Here is a 27159-nt window from a genome sequence, read left to right as displayed (position 1 = left end):
GAGGGGTGCAGGATGCCATCCCATTGGCGGCAGGGGTGCAGGATGCCATCCCATTGGGGGGAGGGGTGCAGGATGCCATCCCATTGGCGGGAGGGCTGCAGGATGCCATCCCATTGGGGGGAGGGGTGCCGGACGCCATCCCATTGGCGGGAGGGGTGCAGGATACCATCCCATTGGCGGCAGGGTTGCAGGATGCCATCCCATTGGGGGGAGGGGTGCCGGACGCCATCCCATTGGCGGGAGGGGTGCCGGACGCCATCCCATTGGCGGGAGGGGTGCAGGATGCCATCCCATTGGCGGGAGGGCTGCAGGATGCCATCCCATTGGCGGGAGGGGTGCCGGACGCCATCCCATTGGCGGGAGGGGTGCAGGATGCCATCCCATTGGCGGCAGGGGTGCAGGATGCCATCCCATTGGGGGGAGGGGTGCCGGACGCCATCCCATTGGCGGGAGGGGTGCAGGATGCCATCCCATTGGCGGGAGGGCTGCAGGATGCCATCCCATTGGCGGGAGGGGTGCCGGATGCCTTCCCATTGGGGGGAGGGGTGCCGCAAGCCATCCCATTGGCGGGAGGGCTGCAGGATGCCATCCCATTGTGGGGAGGGGTGCCGGACGCCATCCCATTGGCGGGAGGGGTGCCGGATGCCATCCCATTGGGGGGAGGGGTGCCGCACGCCATCCCATTGGCGGGAGGGCTGCAGGATGCCATCCCATTGGGAGGAGGGGTGCCGGACGCCATCCCATTGGCGGGAGGGGTGCCGGATGCCATCCCATTGGCGGGAGGGCTGCAGGATGCCATCCCATTGGCGGGAGGGGTGCAGGATGCCATCCCATTGGCGGCAGGGGTGCAGGATGCCATCCCATTGGGGGGAGGGGTGCAGGATGCCATCCCATTGGCGGGAGGGGTGCAGGATGCCATCCCATTGGCGGCAGGGGTGCAGGATGCCATCCCATTGGGGGGAGGGGTGCCGGACGCCATCCCATTGGCGGGAGGGGTGCAGGATGCCATCCCATTGGCGGGAGGGCTGCAGGATGCCATCCCATTGGCGGGAGGGTTGCCGGATGCCATCCCATTGGCGGGAGGGCTGCAGGATGCCATCCCATTGGGGGGAGGGGTGCCGGACGCCATCCCATTGGCGGGAGGGGTGCCGGACGCCATCCCATTGGCGGGAGGGGTGCCGGACACCATCCCATTGGCGGGAGGGGTGCAGGATGCCGTCCCATAGGCGGGAGGGGTGCCGGACGCCATCCCATTGGCGGGAGGGGTGCAGGATGCCATCCCATTGGCGGGAGGGCTGCAGGATGTCATCCCATTGGCGGGAGGGGTGCAGGATGCCATCCCATTGGCGGGAGGGGTGCAGGATGCCATCCCATTGGGGGGAGGGGTGCCGGACGCCATCCCATTGGCGGGAGGGGTGCAGGATGCCATCCCATTGGCGGCAGGGGTGCAGGATGCCATCCCATTGGGGGGGAGGGGTGCCGGACGCCATCCCATTGGCGGGAGGGGTGCAGGATGCCATCCCATTGGGGGCAGGGGTGCAGGATGCCATCCCATTGGCGGGAGGGGTGCAGGATGCCATCCCATTGGCGGGAGGGGTGCAGGATGCCATCCCATTGGCGGGAGGGCTGCAGGATGCCATCCCATTGGCGGGAGGGGTGCCGGATGCCGTCCCATTGGCAGGAGGGGTGCAGGATGCCGTCCCATGGGCGGGAGGGGTGCAGGATGCTGTCCCATAGGCGGGAGGGGTGCAGGATGCAGTCCCATATGCGGGAGGGGTGCAGGATGTGGTCCCATTGGAGTTACCACATCGAGACCAGAGCCATAGAGTAGACAGAGTTACCACATCGAGACCAGAGCCATAGAGTAGACAGAGTTATCACATCGAGACCAGAGCCATAGAATAGACAGAGTTACCACATCGAGACCAGAGCCATAGAGATAGAGTTACCACATCGAGACCAGAGCCATAGAGTAGACAGAGTTACCACATCGAGACCAGAGCCATAGAGTAGACAGAGTTACCACATCGAGACCAGAGCCATAGAGTAGACAGAGTTATCACATCGAGACCAGAGCCATAGAATAGACAGAGTTACCACATCGAGACCAGAGCCATAGAATAGACAGAGTTACCACATCGAGACCAGAGCCATAGAGTAGACAGAGTCAAACTGAACAACCAATGTTTCCATTTGAAGATATGATTCCCTGCTTTCACATGACATGAAAAAAACGAGAATCGTCCTCAGGACAGGTTCTAAATGGGATGATGTTGTTTCTCCTCAGAGAGTGGTGCCACTACCAGAGCCCACAGCTCCATGAAGACCCCAGAACCTCCTCCTGGAGCCCACAGCTCCATGAAGACCCCAGAACCTCCTCCTGGAGCCCACACCTCCATGAAGACCCCAGAACCTCCTCCTGGAGCCCACACCTCCATGAAGACCCCAGAACCTCCTCCTGGAGCCCACAGCTCCATGAAGACCCCAGAACCTCCTCCTGGAGCCCACACCTCCATGAAGACCCCAGAACCTCCTCCTGGAGCCCACAGCTCCATGAAGACCCCAGAACCTCCTCCTGGAGCCCACAGCTCCATGAAGACCCCAGAACCTCCTCCTGGAGCCCACACCTCCATGAAGACCCCAGAACCTCCTCCTGGAGCCCACACCTCCATGAAGAGTCCAGAACCTCCTCCTGGAGCCCACACCTCCATGAAGACCCCAGAACCTCCAGAACCGTGTAAACCTGGAGCTCTCCCAAACCCCCTCCCTCCCCATATTTGAACCAGAGACGGGTGGAAACCTTTTTCTGCGGTAACACTTTTCTGTGTAGCTTTCCATTTTTTTTAAACAGCTTTTGTCCCCCCTCAAGATTTGCCATTGACAATGAACGGAGAAATGACGTCAGAATTCCTCTAAATATGACGTAAATTAAACATTAAATGCCGTTGACGTTGAAGGGAAAATGTACGTCATGTGTATAAGCAAATCAGCAAACCAATCACAGGCAACAGGCATTTTGATTGGCCAGTATGAGATGATGCATCATGATGTACGATGATAAGAGCGCCCCTCACTTCACACGGGTGTGATTTTTTTTTTTTTTAACCAGAGACTGTAAGAACAATACGTCACTGAGGGGCGTGGCTTCTCTCAGCACAGCCAATAGGAGCCCTAGAGAGGGGCGGTGCTTCTCTCACTACAGCCAATAAGAGCCCTAGAACTTTATCATCAATTTAAACATTTGTGGGACCATAATTTACAAAACCACATATCCTAACCCTTTACATATTAAAACACATTCATCGCCTGGGGGGTATTAAGGACTACAAAATCAGAGCGCCCAGCGATTTACAGAACGGAGCACATTTAGCGACGCACCAGGCGCTATCCCAGATGAAGCTGAAGTAGCTAGATGTAGCCAAAATACACCCGAGGCGATCGACAACAACGGGAGATATGAATCATTGTACTGCGACTAGCAACTGGACCGCGGTGGGCCACATAATCTTTGCTTAGAATTGGACGGAATGATTTAGATCAAGAGTTATTCATGTTTTAAGATTTTCGATCTCGTCGGCTAAAATGGGTGGAACATTTGCGATGATGTCCCAACTGGAAAATAACATTGAATGTTGTGCAACAGACGCTCCCAGCCTGTGGAACGATGCGATCGGTTTTGATATCAATAAATCTTCGTCCTTTTATTAATCTCCATTCTGAGCACTGGGCGTTACTAATTGATAGAACGGAGAACTCCGTCCTTGCGACCATGAGACCAGTTTCTGAATCGGTCTATACCGATATGGTATTTCTAGGGTTAAGGTTTCATACAGGGTTACATTTCTACGACATTCTGAACACACCGCTGGGCAAAATGCTAGCATTCTGAACACATCGCTGGGCAAAACGCTAGCATTCCGCATGTGTAGCTTTTTTCGTACTTTTCACACATTTATACGTGAAACATGTCAGTTGTATATTTACATGTGAATATCAGGCATTGTATTGTGCATTGTTTGCATAACTTTTCAGAATGAAAATTGGATAAAGCCAGAAGTCATCATTCTTTATCTATAGTACAGATATATTATAGATACAATAATCATTCTTATTTCATTTTGTTCATGTTTAAAACGAGGAAATATTCAATATCTATGTGAACACGTTTTAAATGCCAAATTCTGGTTTTATTTTTTATTTGTTGTACCTTTTGTTGGGGGTCCCCCAGGTCAAATATGATCATTTTGGGGGTCCCCAGGTCAAATATGATCATTTTGGGGGTCCCCAGGTCAAATATGATCATTTTGAGCCATAGAGTCAATGTGGGGGTCCATATGCTGATTAGAGTCAATGTGGGGGTCCATATGCTGATTAGAGTCAATGTGGGGGTCCATAGAGCTGATTAGAGTCAATGTGGGGGTCCATATGCTGATTAGAGTCAATGTGGGGGTCCATAGAGCTGATTAGAGTCAATGTGGGGGTCCATAGAGCTGATTAGAGTCAATGTGGGGGTCCATATGCTGATTAGAGTCAATGTGGGGGTCCATATGCTGATTAGAGTCAATGTGGGGGTCCATAGAGCTGATTAGAGTCAATGTGGGGGTCCATATGCTGATTAGAGTCAATGTGGGGGTCCATAGAGCTGATTAGAGTCGATGTGGGGGTCCATAGAGCTGATTAGAGTCAATGTGGGGGTCCATAGAGCTGATTAGAGTCAATGTGGGGGTCCATAGAGCTGATTAGAGTCAATGTGGGGGTCCATATGCTGATTAGAGTCAATGTGGGGGTCCATAGAGCTGATTAGAGTCAATGTGGGGGTCCATAGAGCTGATTAGAGTCAATGTGGGGGTCCATATGCTGATTAGAGTCAATGTGGGGGTCCATAGAGCTGATTAGAGTCAATGTGGGGGTCCATATGCTGATTAGAGTCAATGTGGGGGTCCATAGAGCTGATTAGAGTCAATGTGGGGGTCCATATGCTGATTAGAGTCGATGTGGGGGTCCATATGCTGATTAGAGTCAATGTGGGGGTCCATATGCTGATTAAAGTCGATGTGGGGGTCCATATGCTGATTAGAGTCAATGTGGGGGTCCATATGCTGATTAGAGTCAATGTGGGGGTCCATATGCTGATTAGAGTCGATGTGGGGGTCCATAGGGCTGATTAGAGTCAATGTGGGGGTCCATAGGGCTGATTAGAGTCAATGTGGGGGTCCATAGAGCTGATTAGAGTCAATGTGGGGGTCCATATGCTGATTAGAGTCGATGTGGGGGTCCATATGCTGATTAGAGTCGATGTGGGGGTCCATAGGGCTGATTAGAGTCAATGTGGGGGTCCATAGGGCTGATTAGAGTCAATGTGGGGGTCCATATGCTGATTAGAGTCGATGTGGGGGTCCATAGAGCCGATTAGAGTCAATGTGGGGGTCCATATGCTGATTAGAGTCAATGTGGGGGTCCATATGCTGATTAGAGTCAATGTGGGGGTCCATAGGGCTGATTAGAGTCGATGTGGGGGTCCATAGAGCCGATTAGAGTCAATGTGGGGGTCCATAGAGCTGATTAGAGTCAATGTGGGGGTCCATATGCTGATTAGAGTCAATGTGGGGGTCCATATGCTGATTAGAGTCAATGTGGGGGTCCATAGGGCTGATTAGAGTCAATGTGGGGGTCCATAGGGCTGATTAGAGTCAATGTGGGGGTCCATAGAGCTGATTAGAGTCGATGTGGGGGTCCATATGCTGATTAGAGTCAATGTGGGGGTCCATATGCTGATTAGAGTCAATGTGGGGGTCCATAGAGCTGATTAGAGTCAATGTGGGGGTCCATATGCTGATTAGAGTCAATGTGGGGGTCCATAGAGCTGATTAGAGTCAATGTGGGGGTCCATAGGGCTGATTAGAGTCAATGTGGGGGTCCATAGGGCTGATTAGAGTCAATGTGGGGGTCCATAGGGCTGATTAGAGTCGATGTGGGGGTCCATAGGGCTGATTAGAGTCAATGTGGGGGTCCATAGGGCTGATTAGAGTCAATGTGGGGGTCCATAGAGCTGATTAGAGTCAATGTGGGGGTCCATATGCTGATTAGAGTCAATGTGGGGGTCCATAGAGCTGATTAGAGTCAATGTGGGGGTCCATATGCTGATTAGAGTCAATGTGGGGGTCCATATGCTGATTAGAGTCAATGTGGGGGTCCATATGCTGATTAAAGTCGATGTGGGGGTCCATAGGGCTGATTAGAGTCAATGTGGGGGTCCATATGCTGATTAGAGTCAATGTGGGGGTCCATAGAGCTGATTAGAGTCGATGTGGGGGTCCATAGGGCTGATTAGAGTCGATGTGGGGGTCCATAGGGCTGATTAGAGTCAATGTGGGGGTCCATAGAGCTGATTAGAGTCGATGTGGGGGTCCATAGGGCTGATTAGAGTCGATGTGGGGGTCCATAGAGCTGATTAGAGTCAATGTGGGGGTCCATATGCTGATTAGAGTCAATGTGGGGGTCCATAGAGCTGATTAGAGTCGATGTGGGGGTCCATATGCTGATTAGAGTCAATGTGGGGGTCCATAGAGCTGATTAGAGTCGATGTGGGGGTCCATAGGGCTGATTAGAGTCGATGTGGGGGTCCATATGCTGATTAGAGTCAATGTGGGGGTCCATAGGGCTGATTAGAGTCAATGTGGGGGTCCATATGCTGATTAGAGTCAATGTGGGGGTCCATATGCTGATTAGAGTCAATGTGGGGGTCCATAGGGCTGATTAGAGTCAATGTGGGGGTCCATAGGGCTGATTAGAGTCAATGTGGGGGTCCATAGAGCTGATTAGAGTCGATGTGGGGGTCCATATGCTGATTAGAGTCAATGTGGGGGTCCATATGCTGATTAGAGTCAATGTGGGGGTCCATAGAGCTGATTAGAGTCAATGTGGGGGTCCATAGGGCTGATTAGAGTCAATGTGGGGGTCCATAGGGCTGATTAGAGTCAATGTGGGGGTCCATATGCTGATTAGAGTCAATGTGGGGGTCCATAGGGCTGATTAGAGTCAATGTGGGGGTCCATATGCTGATTAGAGTCAATGTGGGGGTCCATAGAGCTGATTAGAGTCAATGTGGGGGTCCATATGCTGATTAGAGTCAATGTGGGGGTCCATAGGGCTGATTAGAGTCAATGTGGGGGTCCATATGCTGATTAGAGTCGATGTGGGGGTCCATAGGGCTGATTAGAGTCGATGTGGGGGTCCATAGGGCTGATTAGAGTCAATGTGGGGGTCCATAGAGCTGATTAGAGTCAATGTGGGGGTCCATAGAGCTGATTAGAGTCAATGTGGGGGTCCATATGCTGATTAGAGTCAATGTGGGGGTCCATATGCTGATTAGAGTCAATGTGGGGGTCCATATGCTGATTAAAGTCGATGTGGGGGTCCATAGGGCTGATTAGAGTCAATGTGGGGGTCCATAGGGCTGATTAGAGTCGATGTGGGGGTCCATAGGCTGATTAGAGTCGATGTGGGGGTCCATAGAGCTGATTAGAGTCAATGTGGGGGTCCATATGCTGATTAGAGTCAATGTGGGGGTCCATATGCTGATTAGAGTCAATGTGGGGGTCCATAGAGCTGATTAGAGTCGATGTGGGGGTCCATAGGGCTGATTAGAGTCGATGTGGGGGTCCATAGGGCTGATTAGAGTCGATGTGGGGGTCCATAGAGCTGATTAGAGTCAATGTGGGGGTCCATAGGGCTGATTAGAGTCGATGTGGGGGTCCATAGGGCTGATTAGAGTCGATGTGGGGGTCCATAGAGCTGATTAGAGTCAATGTGGGGGTCCATATGCTGATTAGAGTCAATGTGGGGGTCCATAGAGCTGATTAGAGTCGATGTGGGGGTCCATAGGGCTGATTAGAGTCGATGTGGGGGTCCATAGGGCTGATTAGAGTCAATGTGGGGGTCCATAGAGCTGATTAGAGTCGATGTGGGGGTCCATAGGGCTGATTAGAGTCGATGTGGGGGTCCATAGAGCTGATTAGAGTCAATGTGGGGGTCCATATGCTGATTAGAGTCAATGTGGGGGTCCATAGAGCTGATTAGAGTCGATGTGGGGGTCCATATGCTGATTAGAGTCAATGTGGGGGTCCATAGAGCTGATTAGAGTCGATGTGGGGGTCCATAGGGCTGATTAGAGTCGATGTGGGGGTCCATATGCTGATTAGAGTCAATGTGGGGGTCCATAGGGCTGATTAGAGTCAATGTGGGGGTCCATATGCTGATTAGAGTCAATGTGGGGGTCCATAGGGCTGATTAGAGTCAATGTGGGGGTCCATATGCTGATTAGAGTCAATGTGGGGGTCCATATGCTGATTAGAGTCAATGTGGGGGTCCATAGAGCTGATTAGAGTCAATGTGGGGGTCCATAGAGCTGATTAGAGTCAATGTGGGGGTCCATAGAGCTGATTAGAGTCAATGTGGGGGTCCATAGGGCTGATTAGAGTCAATGTGGGGGTCCATATGCTGATTAGAGTCGATGTGGGGGTCCATATGCTGATTAGAGTCGATGTGGGGGTCCATATGCTGATTAGAGTCGATGTGGGGGTCCATATGCTGATTAGAGTCGATGTGGGGGTCCATAGAGCTGATTAGAGTCAATGTGGGGGTCCATAGAGCTGATTAGAGTCAATGTGGGGGTCCATATGCTGATTAGAGTCAATGTGGGGGTCCATAGGGCTGATTAGAGTCAATGTGGGGGTCCATATGCTGATTAGAGTCAATGTGGGGGTCCATAGAGCTGATTAGAGTCGATGTGGGGGTCCATATGCTGATTAGAGTCAATGTGGGGGTCCATATGCTGATTAGAGTCAATGTGGGGGTCCATATGCTGATTAGAGTCGATGTGGGGGTCCATATGCTGATTAGAGTCAATGTGGGGGTCCATATGCTGATTAGAGTCGATGTGGGGGTCCATAGAGCTGATTAGAGTCAATGTGGGGGTCCATAGAGCTGATTAGAGTCGATGTGGGGGTCCATAGAGCTGATTAGAGTCGATGTGGGGGTCCATAGAGCTGATTAGAGTCGATGTGGGGGTCCATAGAGCTGATTAGAGTCGATGTGGGGGTCCATAGGGCTGATTAGAGTCGATGTGGGGGTCCATAGAGCTGATTAGAGTCAATGTGGGGGTCCATAGAGCTGATTAGAGTCGATGTGGGGGTCCATATGCTGATTAGAGTCAATGTGGGGGTCCATAGGGCTGATTAGAGTCGATGTGGGGGTCCATATGCTGATTAGAGTCAATGTGGGGGTCCATATGCTGATTAGAGTCAATGTGGGGGTCCATATGCTGATTAGAGTCGATGTGGGGGTCCATAGGGCTGATTAGAGTCGATGTGGGGGTCCATAGAGCTGATTAGAGTCGATGTGGGGGTCCTTGACATGAAACAGTTTGAGCCTCCGAGTCTAACTAACATAAATTACATAATGTCATGTAATGTAAGAGCTGGGACTCGATTACATTTTTTTATCTAATTAATCAGAGGCTTTGTAGTTAATTAATCTAGATTAATCGCATTTTAATCGCATATCAATATTTAACCCGAGAACAGTGAGAAACCTTTTTTTTTCAAATGTTTTGTGTATCCCAGTGAATAGTGACTACGGGATTCCACTAATTTTCAAAATTTTACTGTCATTAATATACCTTAGAGTTGTTGTGTGGACATAATAAGAAAGTCCCCCCATTCTGTGTTGCCTAGAACTGGAGGTCTGAAATAGAATCAGTAACATTATGAAGTACATCTCAGTGACATCACAAAAATGTACTTCATAATGTTACTGTTTTTTTCAGACCTCCAGTTCTAGGCAACACAGAATGGGGGGACTTTTTTATTATTTCCAGTGCACACAACTCCATAGAAAAATGCGTTTTATCCAACAGTGATAGGCAGGTGATATATATAGGCAGCAAGTGCCTTATATATAAAGTGTCTTCAGTGTGTATATGAATACTCAAATGTGCTTTACATGGCTGGGCATGAGAAAACAAATACAAACAACTTTATTATGGGGAAAACAAAAAGGTGCGATTAATTTATCTGTAGTTAATCGCGATTATTTTTTCTGTAGTTAATTAATCTCGATTAACGCGTTAAAGTCCCGGCCCTTGCATGGTGGTGTAATGAGCACATGCACCCACAGGGCGTCGCTGTTGTAAACCTCCTCAGACCTTAGAGTATAGATATATAACTCTATAGCCAAATTCCAATACCCAAAATCTCGGCCACTCGCTCGCTCACACTCGGTCACTCCGGCATGGCAAATGATGGTGAAATTGGTGACCTGTCAAAATATGTGACCATCTTGTGGACTTCACACAACTTACATGGAGGTCTTTAAATACGTGGCCTGAATACCGCTATATTGAACTCTGCTAATAAACAAACTGCAACGATTTACATTCGGACACTGATCAAGGTTATTATAGTTAACTATAACTAACGAAAAAACGAAAACTAGAATTAAAAAAACATTTTAGTTAACTGAAACTAAACTGAAACTAAAATAAATTAAAAAACGATAACTAAACTAAAACTGTATTGTGTGTTCACAAAACTAACTAAAACGAACTGAAATGATAGACAAAATGGCATTCGTCATCGTTTTTTTTAACAATATTTATATGCCTTACGGACATTTAGAATATAAACCTTTTAAATTAATTCAGTACTTTTCCTTATTTCCCGAGCCGTTTTTACGGCACTTTTCAGCACCGTAAGGCAGCAAAAACTAAAACTAAACTAAAACTAAACTAAAACTAAACTAAAACTAAGCATTTTCACAAAATAAAAACTAAACTAAAACTAGCAAACCCGCTCTAAAAACTAACTAAAACTAACTGAATTAGAAAAAAAGATGTCAAAACTAACTAAAACTAAACTATAATGAAAAAACCCAAACTATTATAACCTTGACACTGATGTCATGTGATGTCAACACGTCACATATTTCAGCAGGTCACCAATTTCACCGTAACACCTCCATGCTGGAGTGAGCGAGTGTGAGTGAGCGAGTGGCCGAGATTTTGGGAATTGGAATTTGGCTTATGCCTCAGACACACAGAAGCAGACATTGGAGTAGGAACTGATCTGTTTAAAGTGTTTCCGTCTGGTCCTCTTTTAAACGTTGCACACCCGGATGCTGATGCTGATGTTGTTGTGGAAAAAACTTTAGCAAAGACAGTGATTTTGCTGCTCATAATAAATGATACAGTAGCAGGAATTATGTTACATATATTGAACCGAGCCGTCTTGTCTGAACGAGCGGGTTCATTTGGTTCCATTGCCAAAGTTAAAATACGTCACGTGTCTCTACAGCCATAAGAGCCATTAAAGCAGCGAAACTAAAGGGACTTTTTATTTTATTTTACCAACCGACAAACCAACCTGTTCTGAGACTGGAACAGTCTTAAGGTCAGTTTACACCTTTTTGATGAATTGAACATGGTGGACCCTCTTGTAAACAAGTGTATAGCGGCTATACATACGCGAGTCAGAACCCAATGGTAGTAAAGTTTCTGACATGTTTAAGACTTTGGGTCGGCAGATAGAATGAGCTGACCCGGGGGGGGGGGGGGGGGGCTTTATGGTGTCGTCCACTCACAGTTAACAGTTTCTGTATTGAGTTGTGATTGGAATGTACTGTAATTCTGCAAACTGTTAATAAATACTATTGCTGAATCAATAAAAAAAAAACGTCATTCACACACACACACACACACACACACACACACACACACTGATTGATTGATTGAAATATTTATTAACAGTTTGCAGAATTACAGTACATTTCAAGCACAAACTCAATACAAAGACTGTTAACTGTGAGTGGACGACCCAATTAAGCATTACACTTGGGTCCACATTGTTCAATTCATCAAAACATACATACAAATAGACACTTCTATGTAGCTCACACTCTCACACACACACACACACACACACACACACACACACACACACACAGAGAGAGACCGTTCCATTAAGGTCAGTTTACACCTCATTCACACACACAGAGAGAGAGAGATAGAGAGAGAGACCATTCCATTCAGGTCAGTTTACAATTTACAATTTAGGCATTTAGCAGACGCTCTTAATCCAGAGCGACTTACATTAAGCAAGAACAAAAAAGCATGGGAATACATCACATAAAAAGCATTTATCATGAAACATGCATAAGCTAAAAAGTTACAGTGGAATATCTATATAATGAAACTATACATATAAACTATACATATATACTATACTATGCTATGCTATACATATGTACTATGACGTGCTATGACTACATACAATGCAATTATAGTGCTGTCTTCAAAACATGCTATAAGTCTGTATCAAATGCTACCCAAGTCTACAGAAATGCTATCTAAGGGGGTGGGGTAAGTGCTATGGGCCATGATGGAGTCTGAAAAGGTGGGTTTACCTCAAAATACTCCACTTTATCTCTGAATGAGTCACATGTTCAGTCAGTGACTGAATGAACAGTGAATTAATTATCTATCATTTCTGAGTGTGAAATGAATACAGTATGTTCTGTCAACAATGAGTAGTAGCCTATGAATGATTATACAGACTGTGTGTGTGTGTGTGTGTGTGTGTGTGTGTGTGTGTGTGTGTGTGTGTGTCACTCCCAATCTTCCGCCGTAGCCTGAAAACCCACCTTTTCAGACTCCATCATGGCCCATAGCACTTACCCTAACCCCTTAGATAGCATTTCTGTTGGCTTAGATAGCATTTGACACAGACTTATAGCATGTTATGTAGACAGCACTATAATTGTATTGTATATAGTCATAGCACGCCATAGTACATATGTATAGCATAGTAGTGAATATGTATAGTTTATTATGTATAGTGTATGTATAGTTTCATCATATAGATATTCCACTGTTACCTTCTTAGCTTACGCATGTTTCATGATAAATGCTTTTATGTGATGTATTCCCATGCTTTTGTTCTTGCTTAAATGTAAGTCGCTCTGGATTAAGAGCGTCTGCTAAATGCCTAAATTGTAAATTGTAAATTGTAAATTGTAAATTGTGTGTGTGTGTGTGTGTGTGTGTGTGTGTGTGTGTGTGTGTGTGTGTGTGTGTGTGTGTGTGTGTGTGTGTGTGTGTTACCCTTTTACAGTCTATGGTTACCTCAGTCTGAGCAAGTAGGCAAGGCAATTTTATTTATATACCACCTTTCATACACGTTCAAACATTCAAAGTACAGTACAGCTCATTTAAAGCCCAGATTATATCAGGCTATCTATCAAGCCTAGTTGATACTAGACTAGCAGCAATTTGCAACTCTAGATTTTTTTATAATGGGATGAATCTAGAGTTGCAATACCCTCCATTGACTCCCCATTTATCCAATTTGCGTTTGCGATCTGCTTGTATTAAACGACATTAAACTCACCAACATTGCAGCTCTAGGCCAAGCTTGAATTATCCTCTTTCAATCTGCCGAGCTTGTGTGTCATAAAAATCCACCATAGACATGTTGTTATGAGACATTCTGTGCAGGTGATTCTTTTTCCAAGTGTTGCAGTTTGGAAGCACTCGTTTTTATTAACGGGTCGCACTGCTGCCTCCTGCATTATGTGCAAATTCGAAACAGGTGGTACGCAGGGTGACTTTGACGTGCGCTTCCAAACTCCTGCACAGAATTTCTTGAGTATTATTGTACAAGTACACTGTCTTACTGTCCTGCTGTCTCTCCTCCTGCAGATAAACCAAGATGCGAGCGTAGTCAGCGTACAAATACATGCAGGAGTTGTGGCGCAAGAAGCAGTCGGACGTGATGCGTTTCCTGCTGCAGTACCGCCAGCTGTCCAATCTCTACAGAGCTCCCCGACCCACCAGGCCCGACAAGGACCGCAGGCTGGCATACAAGGCCTAGCAGGGTGAGTGTTTACTGGGTCTGTAGGCTGGCATACAAGGCCTAGCAGGATGAGTGTTTACTGGGTCTGTAGGCTGGGATACAAGGCCTAGCAGGGTGAGTGTTTACTGGGTCTGTAGGCTGGGATACAAGGCCTAGCAGGGTGAGTGTTTACTGGGTACTTAAGGACTGTAGGCTGGACAATTACAGCTCCTTTTAACCCATTCATGACGGGAACCTCTTTTGGTGTTTTAAGGATTATATTATAATTTAGCTATTGAAAAATAGCAGATCTACAAGCTCATAGTGCGACACCGCGCTATGAGGTTGGGGTTCCTGGAGCGACATATTTTCAGATAGGGGTCTGAAAGACTCACCGCTGAGGTGAGTCTGACCCTAACCTGGGATAGTGTACAGTAGTAGTGTGGACGTACACACAGCCTGCAGTCCACCACTGAGGTGAGTCGGATCAAAGTTAAATCTGTACATTGAAATGGGAAAGAGACTTTGGACACTCCCACTGCAAGCTTTGGCCATTAAAACATTTTTCTCATACTCTGGTTTTGTGAGGAAACTAGACAAGACAAACTGAAGGTTTTATTATAGTTATTTTATCAGTATGTGACGTATCAATGATTACATCTATCTAGAACACTCTAATAGAGGGTGTGCCCAGCTCCATGCCAAAGCTTTTTCCTGCAGTAAACACTGATAGTATAGTATAGTATAGTATAGTATAGTATAATATAGTATAGCTCAGCTCTAATGCCTTCATTAGAGCTATGGGTGGGTCTTCCTGCGCTCGCATGAAATGCAGACCAGCCTCTCCTCAGTTGCGGAAATATAAATACGTACCTATACTTACCAATACAAAGGCGGCTTGTGTTATTACTAGAAAGCCTACTTTCCACTCTGAGCTGTATAAAATGCATTCTTTTTGGCCAGAAAGGGATTCTTTTTTATATCTGCAGGGGCGCAATGGAGTAACAAAGTATTTTTAATCTTTTTCCGGTAGGAAAAAGATTCCTTTCTGGCCAAAACATGCATTTTCTACGTGTGATGAGGGGCTGATCCAAACGATATCCTCTCCCTAAAGACGGGGAGGAACTGTGATCATCTCCGTGCAATCAGTACATTGGCCCCCTTCAGTCTGCATACCAGGTGGACATTGGGTTTGATGATGTCATCTATTCTACATGCTAAACAATGCATTCACACACTTTGACACCCAGGGCAATACAGTTAGAATCATGCTTTTTTAAAACTTCTCCAGTGTCTTCAAAACTATCCGGTCACAACTGCTTGCAGAAGCTTGTGTTGAAGGGGGGGGGCATGGTTTGGTGGCATGGATCTAAGAATCTCTGGGGCAGACTGCAGTATGTGAGACTGCAGGGTTGTCTGTTCGGAGGTGCTGGTGTACATCACAGGCACTCCCCAGGGCTCAGTGCTGTCACCTTTCCTGCTCACCCTATAGACATCTGACATCCACTTCAACTACAAGACATGCAGTGGTCAGCTGCATCCCTCCATCTCAGGGCACAGCACTGTGTTTATGTTTCAGTGTGCTGGGTGCCATTTACGTTAGTTGAAGCGTTTTCTTTTTTACAAATGTGCTACATTTCATGATCTAGAATAGATTAACGTATGAGTAAACTAAGGCACCAGTACTTGTTTTAGATGTTAGGTATATGTATTTATGACATTGAGAAATATTTTGTGGTGCCGAAATCAATAACACATTTTACAAGCAAAAACAGCAGCACTGTGTTCTATTCCAACAGGCTACCTCATTAGCGTATGTTTACGTCATTAGCATATCTTTTTTTGTTTCAACAGGCTACGTCATCTATCGTATCCGTGTGTGCCGTGATGGTCGTGAACGCCCCGTACCGAAGGGAGCCACCTACGGCAAGCCCGTTCACCACAGAGTCAACCAGATCAAGTTCGCCCTGCAGCCTGCAGTCCACCGCTGAGGTGAGTCTGACCCTAACCTGGGATAGTGTACAGTAGTAGTGTGGACGTACACACAGCCTGCAGTCCACCGCTGAGGTGAGTCTGACCCTAACCTGGGATAGTGTACAGTAGTAGTGTGGACGTACACACAGCCTGCATTCCACCGCTGAGGTGAGTCGGATCAAAGTTAAATCTGTACATCGAAATGGGAAAGAGACTTTGGACACTCCCACTGCAAGCTTTGGTCATTAAAACATTTTTCTCATACTCTGTTTTGTGAGGAAACTAGACAAGACAAACTGAACGTTTTATTATGGTTATTTTATCAGTATGTGACGTAAAGCTGTTGTAGTCGATTCAATGTTAATGTTGTGCATGGGAAGGTGTTGTAGGGCACAGCCTGTTGTTTCACCTGGGCATAGGCAGGGAATCGGGGCACAGCCTATTTGGGGATACCACTCTGTCTCAGGTGCACAGCTGCAGGGAAATGGGGACGCCAAGGGAAGCCAACTCTATAACATTGGAAGGATTAGACCCTTCCTCACCCAGGAGTCAGCCCAGCTCCTCATCCAGACATCAGTCAGGTCAAAACCTGACTATTGTAACGCCCTCCTTACTGGCCTACCGGCATGCACACTTAAGCCTCTCCAATTGATCCAGAATGCCACAACACGCTTGGTCTTCAACGAGCCAGAATTCTCACATGTCACTCCCTTTCTCCGCTCCCTCCATTGGCTCCCGGTCGCTGCCCCTCCCCCTTCTCCGCTCCCTCCATTGGCTCCCGGTCGCTGCCCCTCCCCCTTCTCCTCTCCCTCCATTGGCTCCCGGTCGCTGCCATCAACATAATGCATAATGTGATTTCTAGGTTGTCCATCATGGGAACTGACCAGATCCCTGCGAGGATCAGATAGCTGAGAGAGGAAGGTAACTATTACCCTAAACACTAACCCCTAAACCTAACCCTAACCTCTTTTTATTGAATCTTTCACTGATGGACATCTCAGGGGCAGGTACTGTAGACACAGTAATGATCATCATCTCAGATCCCATTCCTTAAGTAACATGACATATTAAAGCTAATACAAAAGATTCTATTTTTGAGGGGCGCTGGCCCCTCCTATGTTTAATTTAATTAAGTTTGTCTTGTCTAGACAAACATTCAAAACGCCATTGACAATGGACAGAGTTTAATGTTTGTCTTGTCCATTGACAATGGACAGAGTTTAATGTTTGTTTTGTCACTAACACAAACATTAAATGCCATTAACACCCGAGCGGCAAGAGTTCTCCGTCCTATCAATTAGTAACACTCGTCGCCCAGGACTGAGATTAATAAAAGGACGGTGATGTATTGATATCAAAACCGATCGCATCGCTCCACAGGCTGGCGTGAATCTAAATCTAAATAATTCCGTCCAATTCCAAGCAAAGATTATGTGTTAGACGGCCCACCGCTAGTCGCGTTAGAATTAATCATACCTCCCGTTGTTGTCGATCTACAGTCTGTCAATGGTGCTCAACTTTTTTCATGTCAAGGACCTCCAGAATTATCTGTATTTGGCCGCGGGACCCCTATCTGTTCCAGAGACCCCTCAGAAGCAAAGATTGAAGTTAAAAACGTCCACTGGGAAAGAATATATATTCAAAGATTCACGCCACATTTTCACGATTTTTCTACAAGCTCGTATTGCGGCACTTGCCGCACTATGAGCTTGTAGATCTGCTATTTTTCAATAGCTAAAGTATAACATAATCCCAAAAGGGGTTTCCGTCCTGAATGGGTTAATGGAATAAATACCCCCGGGCGTTTAACTTAACAATGAACAGTGTCTGTTTTGTCTGTCACTGAGCAAATCGGCATATACATTTTATGTTATGATAAACATTGCGATGCTGCCTTATCAGAGTTGGTGTTGTGACTTTATATATTGTCAGTTACTTGCATTAGAGGGGGAGAGGTGGAGTTAGCTGCTTTAGCAGACAGTTTGAGAGGGGGAGAGGTGGAGTTAGCTGCTTTAGCAGACAGTTTGAGAGGGGGAGAGGTGGAGTTAGCTGCTTTAGCAGACAGTTTGAGAGGGGGAGAGGTGGAGTTAGCTGCTTTAGCAGACAGTTTGAGAGGGGGAGAGGTGGAGTTAGCTGCTTTAGCAGACAGTTTGAGAGGGGGAGAGGTGGAGCTAACTTTCTGTTTCTATATCTCAGACACGGGAGCTGCCATGTGGATGAAACGGCAGACGCAGGACATCGACTCTGCTTCGGACACAGAGAGCAAAGACCTGCAGCCGCCGTCTGCGTCTGTGAGCCATCACCAACACCACTGAGGGGAGGAGATTGTGTTTTCAGCCAGGTTGGCATTTAATGCTCCTCCCACCTCCGGTGAACTCACATTTCTGACGATGAGGCACAAGAACACTTTGTTCACTATATGAGTATATGTATTGGTTTTACACTTGGGTGACTTTGTGAGTGTGTGTTGGTGTTTCTCGCTTATCAAATCAAGGAGACAACAAGAGAAACAAGACAGATGTAGTAATGCCCCATTTAGACTGCAGTCACATCCAGTCAAATCTGATTCAAATCTGATCGACCGTTCACACTGCATCTGCAAGTGACCAGATGGGATCTGTCACAGATCTGTGTTCAGATTGGCAGCTGAATCCAGTCTGAATCAGATCTGTGCCAGATTCAGATTGGAATGCGATCTGTTTAAATAAGTGACTCTAAACACAAACAAGTCACATGGAATCAGATTTATTTTGCGTTCAGACTGAGACTGATCTCCTGAATGAGATTTGAATCAGACCACCTCTGAATGTGGCTCAAGTCGCATTTGTAAAAAATTGTGTTTAGACTTAATGTAATCTAATCGGATTCCAGTCTGGATGTTTCACAGATCTGATTCAGATTTGTTTCTTCTCAAAAACGTTTGAAGCGCAATTTGAAGCGCCTCTTTGTTAGAGGTTTGGCTTGTGTTAACAACCTCATGATGTTAACTCCAAGTGTTTTTGAGATTCATACCTCCAAATATAGTTGCTCTGTAGATTTATTTTTAAATTCTCTCAGTGCTCAATATTTCATGTCAAGGACCCCCAGAATTATGAGTATTTGGCCGCCGACCCCCATCTGAAAATATGTTGTTCCAGAGACCTCCCCAGAATTGATTGATTGAAATATTTATTAACAGTTTGCAGAATTATAGTACATTTCAAGCACAAACTCAAGACAAAGACTGTTAACTGTGAGTGGATGACCCAATTAAGCATTACGCTTGTTTACAACAGGGTCCACCATGTTCAATTCATCAAAACATTTAGAGACGTACAAATAGACACTTCTATTTCAGCTATGAACATTTGTTATTTTAAATAATAAATGTTTTATTTATTTAAATAAAATAAATATTTTATTGTTGAATTAAAGAATATAACATTATTTAAATAAATAATGAGCATTTTTAAGCATAAGATAAATTGGGCTACAGTACCGTTCAGTGACAAGCACTTTGTTATTCTATTTTGCTTTCCATTCAGTCTTTTGTCGAAGCACTTCAATCTATATTTGCTTCATATTTAATATTGTAAGGCAGTGATTCTCCACCAGTGGTCCGTGAGGTGGTTCCAGGTGGTCCCCAGCTAACCCTAATGGGACTGATCGAGGGTAGCTACTGGGACGTAAGTCGGGACTTGATCACCCCGGCTGGGTCACCTGAGTGATGTGATCAAACTAGCAATAGAATACTAGCAATAGAATCTCAGTTAAATGTAATAAAAGCAACCTTAATGCCTCAAATCTGTGATCTCTTCAGCTGGTCGGCCTAAAACATCATTACATCTTTAGATTTAGTTATGCTTTATTCCATACATCTGGCCCTGATGACCTTTGAACTCTGACCTTTACAGGTGTATAAGAAGCTTTGCCACACCCACCTGTCCCTGACGACCTTTGACATGGTAACGAATTCTAAATCAATAAAAATGTCAGAAACCCCGACTTCACTTCCTGCTGTCTTCTTCTGTGGTGTTAAATAAATGGTAAATGGTGCATTTATATAGTGCCTTTATCCAAGGCGCTTAAATATCCTGACCGTTGTTCTAATGCTCTATGTTGTGATTAGGGATGTCTCTAACGGATCATTTTCCATTCGGTTACCCCATAGCTAATTAACGATTTTATTTATTTTCTTTTAACCCAAAATGTATGTAATCTATCTAGTGTTCTCTTGCACCTCCCTGAGTGTTTAGAATGATGACATCTCTCCATAACTAAATAACACCATCAGGAACATACATTTATTATTTTTAAAGTTAACCGTGAAGCCCATAAGTATATTCAGATTTGTTTTAACGGCTATCCGGTTAGCCATTGACATCCCTAAGTGTGTATCGTCTATTTTCAGCATAGAGGGAAGAAAGAGCAGACCACGTACCAAACAATGCATTGCACTGTGAGCTTGTAGATCTGTTGTTTTGGCTGAATGTTTATCAGAGCTTGTAGCTCGGTTATTTTGGCAGAATGTTCACACTGAGGAGATGTTCTACACACTTCAGCCAGCCAGAGGAGAAGGCCTCGTCTGTGATCAACAGGTACAGCATTTATGATTGATTGATTGAAATGTTTATTTCACAGTATGTAGGTACATTTCAAACAAAAGTATACAGGTCAATACAAACTCTACTGCTACGACGATAAAACCAGAAAAAACACTTGTTTACATTAGTGTTGATTTCGTTGACTAAAACTAAGACGAAAAATGTTCGTCGACTACCTTTTTTCACTGACGAAAACTAAATGAAAACTAAGCTATGATTACTAAAACTGATGACTATATATACTAACAATTTTGTCAACAGATAAAAACTTTTAAATGCTATAGGAAGAGATCCAGTATAAGTCATTTTACACTTGATTGCATGCTGAAAATAGCTGAGATCTACAAACTCGTGTGTCGCAGCGCAACACGTGAGCTTGTAGATCAGCTATTTTCAGCAAGTGTAAAATCAGTCATTACGACGGCATCACGGCTCACCAAAGTACATTTTAGTCTACTAAATCAACTGTGGATTTAGTCGACTAAAATCTTATGATATTTAGTCAACTAAAACTAGACTAACACTAAAACATTCCAGGTGACTAAAATGTGCCTGAAACTAAATTAAACTATTGAGAGAGTAAGAGACTTTGACTAAAACTAAAATCTAAATTTGCTGCCAAAAACAACACTGGTTAACATCAGGGTCCATTGCAGCTGTCCGTAGGTGCTCTTTTTGAGAGCGGGTTTGAAGGAGTCTAGGGATTCACACCTAACTTTATATGGCATAGGAGTGAAATGCATCACAGTTTTACAAGTAAATGGGTGAAGTTTGTTTTTGTGCATAGTTCCAACATTGTCTGTCCACCTATCATTAATTCATTCATTTAAATTAAACATTTATGAATATTCATATATTTTTAATGCTTATGAATATGATCACTGGATAAAGCCTGATAAATGGATTAATGCCTGATAAATGCCTACATTGTAATATAAAGTAATAATAATAATAATAATAATAGTAAAAATAGTTGTAGTTATATATAATTTAATATTATACTAGTTTAATTCACAAACATTAATTTAAAGTTTGTAAATGCTGTCATTAAAATGCTTACTATCAAAAAATACTAAAACAGCTAAAATACTAACATTCATGGTCATAAGCTCATAAAACATAATGCATAGTGATTCCATGATTCATAATAAAGTAACAGAGCAGGCTCTGAATGAGAAGAGCCGCCGGGTGAATCCCCGTCATTAAGAACGGACGCAGAACGGATCGTTCACGGAAGTGACCGGATCGGTTTCGTTCACCAAAAAGAACTAGTTCTTTTGATTCGTTCGTTCATGACCGACTCATCTCTGACTACACTCGACCATTGATTGATTGATTGAACACAGCTGGTGCAAACAATTCGTCTCACTCAGGAGTCTGTACACTACTATAATATATTACTACATAGCCTACATAGTTACTGTACTATACTATAACTCTACACTTGCAGCTTATATTGTTAGTGTTTAGTTGTTATTTATAATAATAATAGTTATTATATATCGCGGTGCTAACTGCTAAAGACGTGTGGAGCCATGATGGAAGGACAGTCGACGCTCAGAACAAGAAGTAAATGTAAAGAACGTATTTTCCACAACGAGAGGCCAGACAGGTAATAATAATAATAATAATAACAATAGCGGTCAATGTAACGAGGTCTTTTATTTTAGAGTTCTGTGTTGTGTTCTACATGTTTTCTATTTACACATGTGTGTTTGGTCAGTCTAATATTGGACCGTTCAGCTGCGCATTATACATGTTTTATCAATTTACACTTTTCTACTGTATGTATGTCAGTAATATTGGGCGCGTTCTGAAATGAGTAACAATACAAACTAATAGGCGAGTTAATGCTTTAGCTCCGAGAGGAGGGTCCGTGTCAGGATATCCCTGAGCAGATAGAAATGGAGTCGAGCCATACTTAAAACATCAGGTTTTCACCCCAAGGTCTCTACAGAATGACCTGGCTTATTAATATTTATGCTGACAATCTCCCAGAACAGAGCCATGCCTCCAAACATGAATGTTGAATATTGTAATTAAATTACTGTATGCAAATTTAAATTGTATTAAAGCTTGTGTTGAACTGTGCTTTCTACAAACTGTTAATGACTGTGACTTTTAGGCCAACACTTCCCTCTAGTGGTTACTCAGAGTAATGACAGCCTTACGCGTTTCACCACGCAGAACAAATAATGTAATAAAATATCATTTAACAATCTAATTAATATATTTATTATTAGGAAAAACGAGTTATTAGATAATACAATAAATAATAGACAATGTGTTTATTTTCTTAAATAAATAAATATCATTTAAAATGTATTAATTAATAGAACTAGTTTGAACTTAATAGAACAACTAGTTAATACAATAAATAATACTAGACAATATGTTTATTTTCTTAAACCAGGCAGAACAAATGTAATAAAATATTAATTAATGGATCTATTTTATTAATAGGACAGACGGAAGGCAATTGATCTTTTGGAAATTAATATGGAAGAAACTGTTTAATGTGTGTACCGTCACTTTATTACCATTTCTTTAAAGACAGGCAGCGCTGGTTGGCAGGTATAAATACATATATAAAGTCCTACATATTTGTGCCAACATTGTGATTAGATTGATTTTATTTTTATAAACAGTCTACAAAGTAATTTGAGCTAAAGTTGTCAAATAATTGTCTGAGCTTGTAGATCTGCTATTTTTGAAAAGTCAAGAAAATGTGGTGCAGATCTTTGAATATATATTCTTTTAACTCATATCTTTGCTTCTGGGGGTCCCTGGAACAACATCTTTTCAGATGGGGGTCGGCCGCCATCATTTTTGTCACAGGCCTGCTGCCGCTCGCCGTCGACCACTTCAGAGTGACCGCGGTCGACCTGCCCACCTCTCTGACCCCGTGGTCTGCACTGACCCCATCGGTGACCTCTGACCCCATAGTCTGACTGCAGAGACCCTATCGGTAAGTCAGTCGACGCTCGTTAAATCGATAAATGACTAAACTGTTGAAGATGGAGTGTAAGTGATGTGTTTAAAGCCAGTCTTCATTTTGACAGCAAATTTCATAGTCCTTTGAATAAAAAAATTGTCATATTTTTGTCATCTAAAATGTTTTAGTGCGTCTACTGAATATCAAGATTTTAGTTGATTTCATTCTGCAGTACAATTTTCGTCTACAGTTTAATTTGTTGACAAAATTATATTTTGGCGGGCCTGACAATTTAAGCTCTGAAAAGAGTTGTGCCACATTTTCATGATTTTTCAAAAATAGCAGACCTACAAGCTCGTAGCGCGCGCTTGATTCCAACTCATGAACTGTTTTGCAACGTGATTCTCTCTGCAGGACTACATGGTGCACGTGACAGATGGAAGGTGCCTTGGCCATAGAAGTGTGGGGTCATCTCTGCGCCGCGAACGGACGGTCCTCCTTTCGAGCTGGACGCACTGCAGGCCAAGACGCACACGCTCCAAGACAGGTGTGTGTTTATCAGGCAGCCTTATCAATAATATCTCTCAATTTTACAAGTGGGAAAAGTACTAAAATAACGAGTAAAAGTATCAATACCGGCCGCTATGTAGAAATACAAGTAAAAGTCCAGAATTCAAAATGTACTTGAGTAAAATGTATGCACAATGTCCCAATTCACAAATCTTCAAAGGTTTTGAAAATAGCAGATCTACAAGCTCTCTCTACTATTTTCAACTGGCTAAAATGTATAGGGCTGACGGGGTTATTGTATGTTTTGTAATATTAATCTACAAAGTAAACATTCCTAATAATTGTAGTGGAGTAAAAAGTACAATATTTGCCTCTGTGATATAGTGGAGTAGAAGTAAAGGTATCGAAAATTGGAATTGGAATTGTACTTAACCCATTTTGGCCTGACGTCGAAATTTAAAAAATGTCTTCTAAATTCTGACAGTTTTCTGAAAACCCATGTTTTTATGTCAGTCGTTCTCAAAATGGGGTGACCCGCCCTGGCCGCTGTGCAATAATTGTTGATCAAAATCTTGACCCGTCTGCCCACAAGGCAACGGGCCGGCCGCGCACCACTACTACCTAGCATTGTGTTTGTACACCAGCAGATGTTGATGTATATATATGTATATATTGTGTGTTTTACAGATGGTCTACTCAGCGTAAGGGAACTGGGTAAAAGCTCAGCAGAGAAGTGGTCAGCATTCTCTCCTCTCTGCCTTCTCACCATTACAACACAGGCTGGGTGTTGAGTTACATCGCTACAGCACACTATGAGCTGGATGAATACTTACAGGTATGCACGCACGCACAGACAGACCGTTGAGTCACATCGCTACAGCACACTATGAGCTGGATGAATGCTTACAGGTATGCACGCACGCACAGACAGACCGTTGAGTCACATCGCTACAGCACACTATGAGCTGGATGAATATGTACAGGTGTATACACACACACGCACACACACACTACAACACACACAATACCAGTAAGACACCTGAGGGCGAGAAGCGACCTCGAGATTGCGTGCACGCATCCACCTGGGTGACAGCATATCTTAATTTTCGGGCCTGTTGAGAACTAGTTTTCGCCGGCTGCCGGGCGCGGCTGCACTAATAACTTTTGGGCAGGCCCGTCTAGAGTTTAAATGGACAGGTATCAGTCAACAGGCCCGTCTAGAGTTTAAATGGACAGGTATCAGTCAACAGGCCCATCTAGAGTTTAAATGGACAGGTATCAGTCAACAGGCCCGTCTAGAGTTTAAATGGACAGGTATCAGTCAACAGGCCCGTCTAGAGTTTAAATGGACAGGTATCAGTCAACAGGCCCGTCTAGAGTTTAAATGGACAGGTATCAGTCAACAGGCCCGTCTAGAGTTTAAATGGACAGGTATCAGTCAACAGGCCCGTCTAGAGTTTAAATGGACAGATATCAGTCAACAGGCCCGTCTAGAGTTTAAATGCACAGGTATCAGTCAACAGGCCCGTCTAGAGTTTAAATGGACAGGTATCAGTCAACAGGCCCGTCTAGAGTTTAAATGCACAGGTATCAGTCAACAGGCCCGTCTAGAGTTTAAATGGACAGGTATCAGTCAACAGGCCCGTCTAGAGTTTAAATGGACAGGTATCAGTCAACAGGCCCGTCTAGAGTTTAAATGGACAGGTATCAGTCAACAGGCCCGTCTAGAGTTTAAATGGACAGGTATCAGTCAACAGGCCCGTCTAGAGTTTAAATGGACAGGTATCAGTCAACAGGCCCGTCTAGAGTTTAAATGGACAGGTATCAGTCAACAGGCCCGTCTAGAGTTTAAATGGACAGGTATCAGTCAACAGGCCCGTCTAGAGTTTAAATGGACACTGTAACGGTTTGTTATAGATCATGGATCTGGGGTGCCAGCCAGGCAGTTGTATCCTGACAAAATGTTAGTTAATAGGGTAACCGTTGCATAAGGCTGTGCAGCATACCGTGGTCCGCACCACACTGCACACCCTGTAGAGTCACTTGTAAACACAATAAACACAGACACGGTAGAGTTGCAGTTAATAAGTTGTATAATGAAATGTTCACAGCACATAGGTTCACAGTTCACAGTTCAGTTCAGTATTCCGTCCTTGCCCAAACGCAAAACCCGACAGTATGTTTCCTGTACCCGCACGGTATCCGTTAGGTTGTAACCCCGAACCCCTCAGCTGTTCTGTTGTGTCTCTTCGTTTGTTACTCACTGACGTACAAATGTGGTGTTAAATCCCCACGGTTCCAAGGTGTCCGATCCAAACGACCGCCGGGACATCCTCCTCTGTGTGATCCTCTCCACAATGTATGTCCAAAACGACAACGCTTTGAGCGCACAACGATTCATAAACGTAAAGGGTTACTGGCTAAAACAACCGTAACAACGAGTTGCAAACAAAACACCTCCAGCCTCCGCGGCTGCCACAGCACTTCCTCCTGCCGCTAGCCAGGTGCGTGACGTCAGGGCATAAAAAGACGTATCAGTCTGGATGGTAACTGACGGCACAAATGGGCGTGCGTGCGTGTGCATGCGTGCGTGCGTGCGTGCGTGGCGACACTAATCGCCACAACACGTATCAGTCAACAGGCCCGTCTAGAGTTTAAATGGACAGGTATCAGTCAACAGGCCCGTCTAGAGTTTAAATGGACAGGTATCAGTCAACAGGCCCGTCTAGAGTTTAAATGGACAGGTATCAGTCAACAGGCCCGTCTAGAGTTTAAATGAACAGGTATCAGCCAAAAAGGAGACATCGAAGAGGAAGGATGGATGGGGAAGGATCAACATGTGGAATGTCAGAACAGGTCAGCTCCATATATGGAGATCTAAGAGTATGAGTTTTGAGGTCAGATGTAGAGTTGTTGGCCAATATTGATGACATCAGCGATCTCCATACATGGGCTTAATATTGATGACATCTGGGATCTCCATCCCTGATGATGAAACGTGATGTCACATGCTCTCTCACCCTGGGTGTGACTAACACACACTGACGGGAAATGCACAATTCCATACTTAACTGCGACCGACACACACACACACACACGCGTCCTATCATTCATTGGAAGGACAATATCAGTCACCAGAAGCAGAGACGTGTGTTTTCAAAATGCAGTTTGAAGTTGAATGGCCTTTGGCTTTAATATATCAAATGAATATGAAATACTTAATCAAGCAACTTCACTGCAATTATATATTGTATTTTCTTTCGGGCAGAGA

General features: G+C 44.6%; 1 pseudogene across 1 annotated transcript; it reads left to right on the top strand.

Annotated features, from left to right (window-relative positions):
- Positions 1-12434: 12434 nt before the first annotated feature.
- On the top strand, positions 12435-18175 carry LOC310879637 (large ribosomal subunit protein eL15-like; annotated as a pseudogene). The gene is made up of 4 exons: positions 12435-12449; positions 13776-13929; positions 15741-15878; positions 18089-18175. The product of its transcript is annotated as a large ribosomal subunit protein eL15-like (transcript).
- The last annotated feature ends 8984 nt before the right edge of the window (positions 18176-27159 follow it).

Source organism: Protomyctophum parallelum, assembly GCF_964188405.1.
Source record: "Protomyctophum parallelum genome assembly, chromosome: 21".
NCBI classification, from domain to species: domain Eukaryota; kingdom Metazoa; phylum Chordata; class Actinopteri; order Myctophiformes; family Myctophidae; genus Protomyctophum; species Protomyctophum parallelum.
The sequence above is the reverse complement of the archived record's forward strand: the minus strand, read 5'-3'. Positions and strand labels throughout refer to the sequence as shown.